At 37.0% G+C, this 12271-nt stretch overlaps 1 long non-coding RNA gene across 2 annotated transcripts in view; it reads right to left on the bottom strand.

The window, feature by feature from the left end:
- Positions 1-12271, bottom strand: part of LOC128314531 (uncharacterized) — a 101678-nt gene that overhangs the window by 75262 nt on the left and 14145 nt on the right. The window lies entirely within an intron of this gene.

Raw genomic sequence — 12271 nt, 5'->3', positions numbered from 1 at the left:
TGTAATTGGGTGATATGTGAAGAAGGGGGTCTTAGCACCTTTACTGAATGAACAGATCTTTATTACAAAGATGCTTACCAAATGTTTGCAGATAGTGCAGGGAAAAACTTGTTACAAGATTAAATAAACACAATTAAGGCAAATGAACATGGTCTCTCATTTCAACCTTGTTTTAAAAACTTGATTGAAAGCAGTCTGGAAGGAATTTCATGTTAAGTGTGAATAGGGACAAACAAGGGTTAATGGCACAGCCTAGCAGTTAAGGGTTAGACCCTGGAATTAGTCTGCCTGTATTTAAATCCTGGCCATGCCATTGACTAGCCAAATACGCATGGGCAAGTAACTTAACCTGTGCTTCACTCTACTCATCTCTGTAATGAGGATAATGATAGTATCTATCTCATTAAAGTCAACATGAGAGTCAAAAGAATTAATGGAAGTAAAGCATTTAGAACGCTCCTTGTTACATGGTAATACCATGTAAGTGTTAGTTATCATCATATTGTGATGATTATTTTTAGGCATTATGTATGATTTTAATTTTCATCTTTATATGTTTTGAAATTTCCAAATTTTTACTGTGTGCATGTTAATTTAATGATTTTTTTAAGTTTATTTATTTATCTTGAGAGAGAGAACATGAGCAAGGGAGGGGCAGACAGAAAGAGATTGAGAATCCCAAGCAGGCTCTGCACCAGCAGCACGGAGTCTGATGTGGGGCTCGAACTCACCAACTGCGAGATGATGACCTGGGCCGAAATCGAGAGTTGGTCGTTCAACTGACTGAGCCAACTGGGCTCCCCAATTTAAGGATTTAATACAAAAAGATTATGAAAATTAAAAAAAAAGTAACCAGCAACAGACAACCTGCCACAGCTACTTTAACTGAAAGTTCTGTCCCTATTAAGATTCAGAGCTCCTTTATAACACTCTCCATTTTTTAGCTCCTTGGAAAATTTGTCTTACTGACAGGTAGGTGCCTTGTTTGCTGAAGGAAAGCTATGTGAATTATAGCTATCCCAAAGTCTCCCTGATGAAACCAGAGCAGATGTTTGAGAAAGTATTCAAGGTATCCAGGATTCCTTAAAGGGACAAGGTCCATCTTGAAATCATCAAGCAAAAGAAACAAACACCAATTTCCAGGTAACCTTGTGCAAATTAGATGGCGGGTAAATTAATCAAGTTTTCCTGACACTGAGTCTTTCACTTATACAACCCTTAGCAACTTGCTTTGGGCTATTAGTCTCACCGTAAATATCGGCTGAAGCAGATGCAAAAGCATTTACCCCAAAAGTTAACAAAACTAGATTCACGAGAAACATGGCACACGCCAGACAGCTGGGAACAAATACAGAAAGCAGGACGTCTTCCAACCAGATGCTTCTCAAAATATGTGGCAAGCGTTTTAAAGAGTCCTGTAAGAATTTCAAGAACCATTCTTCTAGATGAAGAAAAGCACAGAAGGAATACAGACAAAGAGCAGATGGTATGCACAAGCTGTCTAAGACTTTGAAAGGAGAGATATTACAATTTGATAAAGTAGTGGCAGTTTATGTACATTTTAGGCAGCACCCAGCACGTGTATTGTATTTCCGTAGACTGCCCCCTACCCCTTAGAGGCTCCATCGCTCAAACAGCGTCTGCGGTGAGCTGGAAACACTGGATATAACCTGTCTGTATTCAGATTGTAGTTTAAGATTCCCAAATCAGCAAATAACCAGGGAATCGGATAATGATTCTGTGATAATTAGCAATATATGTTGAGCCCTTAAATTCGGTCCACTTGGCTTCTTTATGGGATTTTTAAACTATTTCTTTACAGTCGAAAATGTGACGGTGTTCTTCGGGAGAATACATTGAACTATGCTTTATGACTATTTACCACTCATAAAGTCCTATTCTGGGGATACACAGATGTTGGTATTAACCCTGAAGTGATAAAACGACCAAAGCCAAATAACCTCTGTGTTCTAGAACTACTTACCACTACCACCATTTTAGTAATTAAAAAGAGAAGTGCTGGCATATAAGGCATAGTTTTTGTGCATCTATCAGTAAACAAATATTTCCTGAAAGATTTCCTAATGAGACAAGGATTAGAGAGCAGAATCAGAATAAATTTGCCAATAATTTAAAGTTTCAGTTGGAATAGCACTAAAAGATTTGAGAAAAAAATTCAGTGCTTGTGTGTTGTTTTGAATTTTCTCCATCAATTCCTTTTTGCTTATTTTAAAAATATAACAGACCTAGAGACACCTGGGTGGCTCAGCTGATTAACTGCCTGACTTCGGTTCAGGTCATGATCTCCCAGTTTGTGAGTTTGAGCCCCGCGTCCGGCTGTGTGCTGACAGCTCAGAGCCTGGAGTCTGCTTCGGACTCTGTGTCCCCCTATCTCTCCATTCTCCCCCTCTCTCCACCCATGCTCTCTCTCAAAAATAAATAAACCTTAATATATATGTTTATATATATTATATATATATAATTAAGGGTGAAATAGAATTAATATATAAATATAATTAAGGGTGAAAGAGGAAAAAGTGAGAAAGAAAAAAATATTCTGATCATTTCTCTACTTCTCTAGCTATTAAGAACCTCAGAGATTGATCGAAGGAATGTTAATATAGTATACATAGGCTATGCTCTAAATGAGCATTTTCTACTTGCTCTATTGCATTGCTGAAAGTGGGAACAGACCAATACTGAACAAATCTAATTATGCAGCTTCCCCAAATTTATCATGATTTCCACCCATTAGATTCTTCAGATAGCCTAAGTCTCTTTTCACTCCCAAAGCAGTTACAGAGCTGTGGCCAATCTGTCTATCCAAGAGATATATTAAAGTCTTCGCCATTTGATTAGGACTTTCCATTCCTAAGATTAATCTGCTTGACAAATTACACTGTCTCTCCTGCCAAAATGATATTTTCCTAATACAAATGCAACCTTGTGACAGAGTATGTTTCATTTTCTCCCTTATTTCAAATCCTGCTACCTACCAGAGGACAATTTTCCCTTCTGACTGACAGCAAAAATAAATCACTATGTGAAGGGAGATGGGAAAATAAAGCTTTCACATTGGAAGGCACAGATTTGTAATTCATATTCAAAAACTGATACCTAGGTCTCTTCTGGGGGGGGTTGGCTGTTTTCAGAAAGCCAACTACTATACAGAAAAAAAAATGGACTTTTCAATATTTCATAAGGAATTGTGTTCACTGAGCTAATACCAATTTCTGTCTCAATAGTCTTAGGTACCCAGAGACTAGATGTGAACAGAGTGGTGCCACTTTGTTCTTGAAATGGGTCCAACACTCCTTTCTAGCTATCATCCTATCTCTGCTTCCTTGTACTGGCTGCTTCCATTTCTTGCCTGCCCAACCCTTCCATGCTTTGCATTTGGTTTCTGCACTCCTGTGTTTCCACTCAACATAAGGTGCTCTTTTGATATTACTAGCAACCATTTTCTTGCCAAAAAATAATTATGTTCCCCTGTCTTTCCTACTCTTGAGTTCCCTGCTGCATTTAGAACTCTCTTGATCTCTTCTTCTTTCTCTGACTGCTCTGTTTCTCTCTTCTTAGATCATTCCCACTCCTCAATGTTGCCCTTTCCTGTTTCTCAAGGATCGGTCCTTTGCTCTCCATCCTTTTCTCTCACACTCTGTCAGTCAGTGAGTTTATAACACCATTGCTTCACCTATCTCCTGAGAAGGCAATCCCCAAGTCTTTATCTCCATTTATTTTCCCACCAGCCCGTCCTTACAAATAGCCACACAGGAATTCCATTTGGATGAACTACTGTAATCTCAAATTCAACCTATTAGAAATTGATCTCCTCATCTTTTGTCCAGATTAGCTCTCCTTCCCCAGCACTCCACTTCTCTCCCGGATTTCACCATTAACTAATGGTGCCAACTTACACCAGTTAGCACCAACTGGTGTCAGCTTGCCAACTCACAAAACTTATCTTTCTTTAAACCACATTATTGCACATGTAAAAAGTTGTACTTATTTAATATATATAATTCAATGAGTTTGGAGATAAGGGTACACCCATGAAACCATCACCATCATCAAAGTCATAGACATACCCATTACCTCCCAAAGTTTCCTCCTGCGCCTTTTACCACCTTCGCATGTGTGGTAAGAACGCTTATCATAAGATCTTTTATTAAAAAAGAAAAACAAAAACATTTTCTAGTACTTATTTAGTCCCAGAATACAAACTTCAGCAGAGCCCAGGCTTTCTTTTGTTCACCGATGAAGGGTGATCCTAGAAGAGTACCTGGCATGAAGTAGGCTCTCCACACTTACTAAATGAATGAATTGTAAGTATTCAAAGTATACTGTATATAAAATGCTTAGTGACACATTGCAGAAATAAGTCCTCAATAAGTGTTACCTATTATATATTAATTATTATTATTATTATTTCCAACAGTTGCAGCATTAAAAAGATGACTGCCTGCATTTTTGTTACTATTATCTTGCATTGAGAATTTTTTTTTCCAGTGCTTTATTTTTTTGCCATTTTAGGAGAGCAGGGACCTGGTTTGTCTTTGTCTTTTTTTCACTGGATCCCCAGCAACTGGAACAATCCAAAATAAAATGTCTAATGAATAATCTTTCCTGGTTTTGCAGAGTGGGAGATAAAGACAGAAAGGGAGGCAGAAATCTGGAATAGAAGAATCATTCTTCTTATTCACATGTTGGTTTTTGTAGGCACTATATTTGGAGACATTTTGATAGTCTTTTGAACACTCAACAAGTGACAATTGGTCTAAGGAGAACATTAAAACACTTCCAATTCTAATCTTCACAAAGGTAGATGGAAATTATTTTCACTGAATTTGAACTGTTACAAAAACTGATCTGATACAAGAATTGAATTATTTTATGTCTCTGTAAGCTTATTACAACTTGACGGGAATTTTTACTGAATACCATCAGAAAACCAAAACATAATATCACAACACAGGACATTTACCTAAAGAATACAAAAACACAAATTCAAAATGACATATGCACCCCTATATTTATTACAGAATTATTTATAATAGCCAAATTATGGAAGCAACCCAAGTATCCATTAATAGATGAATGGATAAAGAAGAATGTATAAAGAAGATGTGTGTATTATATATATTATATATATATATAATATATATATAATATATATAATGGAATATTAGCCACAAAAAAGAATGAGATCTTGCCATTTGCAAGGTGGATAGATTTAGAGGGTACAATGCTAAGTGAAGTAAGTCAGAGAAAGACAAATACCATATGATTTCATTCATATATGGAATTTAATAATCAAATGAAGAAAAAAAGGGACAAACCAAAAAACCAAGTCTTAACTATAGAGAACAAACTGATTGGTGGTTTCCAGAGGGGAGGTGGGTGGGAGCATGAGTAAAATGGGTGAAGGGAATTAAGAGTACACTTGTCATGATGAGCCCTGAGTAATGTATAGAATTATTGAATTGTCACTATATTGTACACCTGGAACTAATATAACACTGTATGTTATACAGTTGTAATACTGGTGGAATTAAAATTAAAAAAAAAATGGAAACAAACATAATTCAATTATTTTACTCCTGGTTTGGTTTATCATGATAAAATGAGCTTTTAGGGTTTAGTTTTGTGAATCTGTCTGTTTAGATTCCTTTAATTCATTTTGTTAGCTTATGTTGTTTCATTAATATAACTTATCTTCTTGTTTGTTTTGAGCATTTTATTTGCCTTTTTTTTCCTGTGTATTTATCTTCTCTTTTCCAAAATCTGATTTGGGCATGCTAGAAGGTATCATGTGTTGGAATGCAATGTTAGTATATTTCTGATTGTTAGAATCTTGCTTTTAATCCTTCAACTCTCATCAGTCTCCAAATTATAGCAAAAACAGCAGAGTCTAGTCTTCCAGTGGGAAAATACCAGTCCAATTCCAGTTGTGGCCCATTCTAGCTGTCTGAGGTTTGGTTTACTGCATATAATACGTGTGAGCCTTAGGATGGTGGTTAAGAAAACTGATTCCAGAGGAGCCTTGGTGGCTCAGTCAGTTAAGCCTCTGAATCTTGATTTTGGCTCAGATCATGATCCCATGGTTTGTGGGATCAAGCCCCATGTGGGACTCTATGCTGACAGCATGGAGCCTGCTTGGGATTCTCTCTCTCTCTCTCTCTCTCTCTCTCTGTGTCTCTCTCAAAATAAATAAATAAAAATTAAGAAAAAGGAAGAAAGAAGAAAGAAAGAAAGAAAGAAAGAAAGAAAGAAAGAAAGAAAGAAAGAAAGAAAGAAAACCAACTCTAGAGCCAAACATCTCGACGTACTGCTTTAGTATTCTTACTTATAAAATAGATATGATAACAACGCCCACCATGTAGGTCATAGGCATGAACTGAGTTAATAAATATGAAGTGCTTAGAACACTGCCTGTCATGTAGTAAGTAATGTGAGAATTACAAGGAATTAAGTGAGATGATGGTAGCTAACATTTGAGAACTTTCTTAGCATCAGACCATATACGAATTCATTCAATCATCACAACAACTTATGACGTATGTGTAGTTACTATCCTTATTTTACAAATTAAAAAAATAAAATCCAGAGAAATGAAGTAAATTGAACAAGGTCATGCAACTAGTAAGTGATAGAATCTATTTTCAAAGCCATGAAACATGAAACAGATGAGCCTAGGAGGTCCATAATGTTGTATATGGTACCTTGCCAGGCTCTATCATCTCTATGCAAACTGTTTTATCTTGCAGTCATGTTTGACATTGTCTTGCAAAGTTCTATGCTGAGGGCATTTTCCCCCTGTGTCTCTTCAGTGACTCAAAAATGTATCAATGTCTCAATAATCCCTTTCAAATGTTAGTCTATACATAGCTAACAGATTTAAGGGTAAGATAACTTTCTACCTCCATTTTTGCACCTATATCATGAATGAAACATATATAGCACAATGGTAAACAACCCGAGAGCAGTATCTGTGTTTGATTGAACTTGGTTCTGCCATTTTCCAACTACGTAACCTTGGGCAAGTTGCTTCAATAACTTTCTCAGCCCCAGTTTCTTCATTCAGAAAATGGAGGTGATCCAAAACCACACTGAGATATCACCTCACACCAGTCAGAGTGGCTAAAACGAACAACTCAGGAAACTACAGATGCTGGTGAGGATGTGGAGAAATGGGAACCCTCTTGCACTGCTGGTGGGAATGCAAACTGGTGCAGCCACTCTGGAAAACAGTGTGGAGGTTCCTCAAAAAATTAAAATTAGAACTACCCTATAGCCCAGCAATAGCACGACTAGGAATTTATCCAAAGGATACAGGAGTGCTGATGCATAGGGTTACTTGTACCCCAGTGTTTATAACAGCACAATAGCCAAATTATGGAAAGAGCCCAAATGTCCATCAACTGATGAATGGGTAAAGAAGATGTGGTTTATATATACAATGGAATACTACTTGGCAATGAGAAAGAATGATATCATGTCATTTGCAGCAACATGGATGGAACTGGAAGGTATTATGCTGAGTGAAATAAGTCAGACAGAGAAAGACAGATATCATATGTTTTCACTCATATGTGGAACTTGAGAAACTTAACAGAAGACCATGGGGGAAGGGAAGGGGGAAAAATAGTTACAGAGAGGGAGGGAGTCAAACCATAAGAGACTCTTAAATACAGAGAACAAACTGAGCATTGATGGGGGGGCGGAGGCAGGGGAGAGGGGAAAATGGTGATGGGCATTGAGGAGGCCACTTGTTGGGGTGAGCACAGGGTGCTGTGTGTAAGTGATGAATCACGGGCATATACCCCCAAAACCAAGAGCACAGTATATACACTGTATGTTATCCAATTTGACAATAAATTATATTAAGAAAAAAAAAGAAAATGGAGGTGATAATAGAGTTGACATCATAAACTTATTAAATATTAAATGATAAAATGCATCCAAAGCCCTTGCAATAGTAGTACAGATAATCACTAAATAAACATCAAAAGGGAGAGGAAGAAGAATTTTCTCCTTACAACAGTTCTGAACACATGCTTTTCCTATAGAAAGGGTCACAGTCCTAAAGCCAACGAGACTAATTTCCCAGCAATTGACTCAACTGATTTCTGCTATACATCTGAAAATAAATATACATTAACACTGAATGTCTGACAGACTGGTCTCTGAACTTAAATATCACATACTATTAGTTTTCCATATTTTTTAGTGAGCTCCATGGTTCATTTATCTCTCAGGATTCTCCATAGATTAGTTTTTTCCTCAATAATTTCTTTCAATCCGGTATGTATTCACTCCATCCATGCCTTTCTCGTTCCTATCACACTTGAGAGCTACACCTCTGGTACCTTCCACATTCTCCTCATACAATACAAAGGGATCTGACCTAACACTCCAGGGCCATCTCAAGGGACTGACTCACACAAAGCAATTCTTACTATTTCAGCATGTCCCCAGTGTTGGATGACTGAACCAGCCTTATGGCAAATTCAGCTTCAGTGGAGAGTCTTCCTTAGGGTTGTTTTGTCCACAAAGACTTTTAGTGGCAGAGATATGAAAGTGGAAAATATGAGCTTTGCCTAGTAGACCAATGCCATCAGTTTCACAATAGTGACCAAGCATTCTTTCCTCAGAAAGCATCAGCTGCTTTCTCCAAGAATGACCTGGTGGAGCCTCCCCCAGAGCCTCCCTGGCCTTCAGTTATTGACTCCAAGGCAAAAAGCAGAAGCTGGCATGCTTCCACTCAACCTCCTTCACACTCACTGACAGCTGAACAAGCTCCACACTTCTCTCTCCAAATGACTGGCAACACCAGCAGAAACTTGGAACAGTAGGCAGACAAAGAAAAACAATTTAATTTCTCTCCGACTGGCTGCTGCTTTCCAAATGTGACAGATTTTCTAACCAAATGGTTCATATTCTAGTCAGTTAAGACTGAAGTAGAAACAGGGTGAACAGTGACACCAAACGGTTAGAAAAGGGTGTTTATTAAGAAAGCGTGTTTATATCCCATCTCTCATCAGAAATTATTGGGGTGGCTTCTGGAGATAAGTATTATGCAACAAGATAACAAATTACAAGTAGGTAGTAGTTAAGGAAACAAAATGCTTTGGGACCTAATGGAATTCACGGGACTGAAAGGCACAGTATAGGGAATATAGTCAATGGTACTATAGCAGCATTGTGTGATGACAGATGGTGGTGACACTTGAGGTGAGCAGAGCAGAGCATGGAGAAGTTGAATCACTATGTTGTACACCTGAAACTAATGTCACATTGTGTGTCAACTGTACTCAATTAAAAAATAATAACAAAATAAATAAACTGAGAAAGAGAAGCCAAAAAAATGCTTTTGGGCTTAAAAATGTCTTCAGGATAGTGGAGACAGAGAGAGAGAAGAGAATTTGGGCTGCTAATTTGACTTTAGCCTTTATTGCAGTGCATATGAAAAGAGGAAACCTGTTTAGTTTCAAAGAAGTACAATTCTTTCTGAATCTACAATGACAGAAATTTCCAATAAAGGGCTCTCTTAAATATCCATTAAAAAGGAAGGACCTTGGAAATGTAGTTCACTCCTTGATTTTTTTTTTCTTCATGTGTATCTTCATTTATGTCATATTATATTCTCTAAATCTAATTTTGTTAAATTTTATTTGGCTTTTTGGGGGTACTATTGGATCATACTTAATTACAGTCTATACTCAGTCCCTGTCCAACTAAAACCAGCCAAGTAGACAAGTAGATCAGTTGTTAGTAAGATTTTTTTTTTTTTTTAAGAAAATACCTCAGTGGAAACCCCAGTGAGCAAGAAGGAAAAAATGTAGGCATTGCTGTTTGGCATTATTAACCATTCATGATGATGTTCAGAACATCTTTAATCAATGTATCAAACTATTTTGAGTTGCATAAAAAGTTCAAATATTAATTTTTTATTTTGGATTTACTGGAGAAATGGCTGGCAGAGAGCATGTTAGAGAAAACAGAATTAAGTGATATGGACAGGGAACAACGTAGAAAAATAAAGAGAAATGGTAACTAAGGAGTATATGGAAGCTCCAGTTGAAGAATAAGAAATGGGAAAGATAAACAAGGGGGCAGGGGAAAGAGCGAGCCAAATCATAGGAAGCAAAACCATGGCAGCCTATCAGGTTATTGGTGACTGAAGCCAAAAGAGGGAAATGAAAAACAAGATGAAAGAGATAGATAGGAGATGGTGAGGAAAATAAAACTTCAAGTCAGGAAGAGAGGAAGTCTAAGAATGCTTTTAAAATAACAGCTGGAAATTTTAGCATATTCAAAGGTTAAAGTGCCAGAAAGTAAAGAGAATGTGGAAAGAAACAAGTACTTGGCTCATAATGAACTCTTAAGAAACACTTGGTAGGCTTTGGTTGCTGTTGAGACAGAAAAGAGATAGGGAGTGGAAACAAGATTAGAATTTGTAGAGGAAAGAAACAGACTGAAATAAGTTTTTTTAGGTTTCATATTCTCTCCATGATGTGATGTAAAGGGATAATTGGAGAATTACTGGGATAATTGAAATGTGAGAAAATAAGATCTCCGGTAAAAGATTAAATAAAATCCAGTCTTTTCTCCATAAAAGAATAGGTTAGCAGTAATTAAGAATGTTTTTGGAAAGTTCACAAGTCGTTCTGCTAGCCATTTATGGAACATCCAATTGAGCTCGTTAAAACTGTTTACCTCTTCATCATAAGGAATGCGATCCTGAAAGCTCCTTCCTCTTCTACTTTGTTCACATCTCCGCCATGGTGGATATAAATTTTTATTGAGTTTTTGGATTTGTGTTTCTTCCATGACACTGTGAGCCGTCCAGGACCAGAGACTGTATCTTATTCTTTTTGTATATTTGTGTTTAGCACCCAATATATTTCTCTTGTATATCTATGCCCTGCCATTTCCAGAAAAGACTTAACATGTTACTTGGTTTTTGTTGGAAGAACTTGCTTCTTCCAGTCTTCACTATTTCAATGACTAGCAATCATTCATCCAATTGCTCAATCCAAAAACGTAGGAGTCATCCCTGATTCTCCTCCTTCCCTTTCTCTTCCCAGTTCATCCATTATCAATTCCTGTTAATTCTCTTTTCAGTATAAATCTTGTCCCATCACTTCTCACCACTTCGCCATCACCACCCATCCTGGATTGCAAGAACAGCTTCCCAGTTGGTCTCTCTGCCCCTCTGTTAATTCTATACAGATTAGCCAAAGTCAGATCACACCCTTCCCCAGATTAAAATCATCTAATGTCTTCCCATTGTACTCAGAACACTCCCTACCATTTGGCTTCATTTCTTGCCAATCCTTCCCTTGCTCACCAGGCAACATCTACAATAGCTTTCTTGTTGTGAATTGAAGAAGTCAAACTCTTTCCTGTTCCTTAATCCCATATCCTTGCATAGCAAACCCTTTCTAATTGTTCATTCTCTGAGTAAATGTTAATTCTTTGGGGGCATTTCTGGCCACCTTTTCTAAAGGAGCACACACAGATTGATTCACTCTGCGTTACTTTCTTGATAGTATCTGTTACTGTCTGAATTTATATATTCATTTGTTTTCTATTTTCCCTGCCCAAATATAAATTCCCATAAAAGCATATACTTTGTCTATTCGGTGTAGCCCTACATTCCCAGGACCCTGAACACATATAAGGTGCTCAATAAATAAACACCAAGTGAACAAATAGATATGTTGGACAATAAGGTCCTGGGTTCATGGAGAGACACTTCCCATTCATTATCTAAAACATGCCAGTTGTATGTCTTTATTTCTTACTATAAAAAAATTACTATCTTTCTTGAAAAAAGATATTAAATAAATGACAAGAAATTTGTAAAGACTAACACTTCTCAGAAAATGATGCTGTGTTAATAAAGCGAATTAAAGGAGTTTAGAGATGAAAAGAATTTTAAGAGGCCGTGTAGCCAAATGTCACACTTATTTCTTGATTCTCATATACCAGACCCTACCTCATGGGTCAGTCTGTTTCACTGTTACAAGGCTAAAGTCGTCATGCTGTGGTGACTATAGTTTATAATATTGTTTTGCATATTTTCAAGTTGCTAATGGAGCAGAACTTAAAAGTTCTCATCACAAAAAAAAGTTCTGTAACTACATATGGTGATGTATGTCAACTAGACTTACAGGGGTGATTATTTCACAATATATACAAATATCAAATCATTATGTTGTATACTTGAAACTAATAGAATACTGTATGTCGATTATGCCTCAAA

This window comes from Acinonyx jubatus, chromosome B1 (assembly GCF_027475565.1).
Source record: "Acinonyx jubatus isolate Ajub_Pintada_27869175 chromosome B1, VMU_Ajub_asm_v1.0, whole genome shotgun sequence".
NCBI lineage: Eukaryota > Metazoa > Chordata > Mammalia > Carnivora > Felidae > Acinonyx > Acinonyx jubatus.
This window is presented reverse-complemented; position numbering and strand designations above follow the sequence as displayed.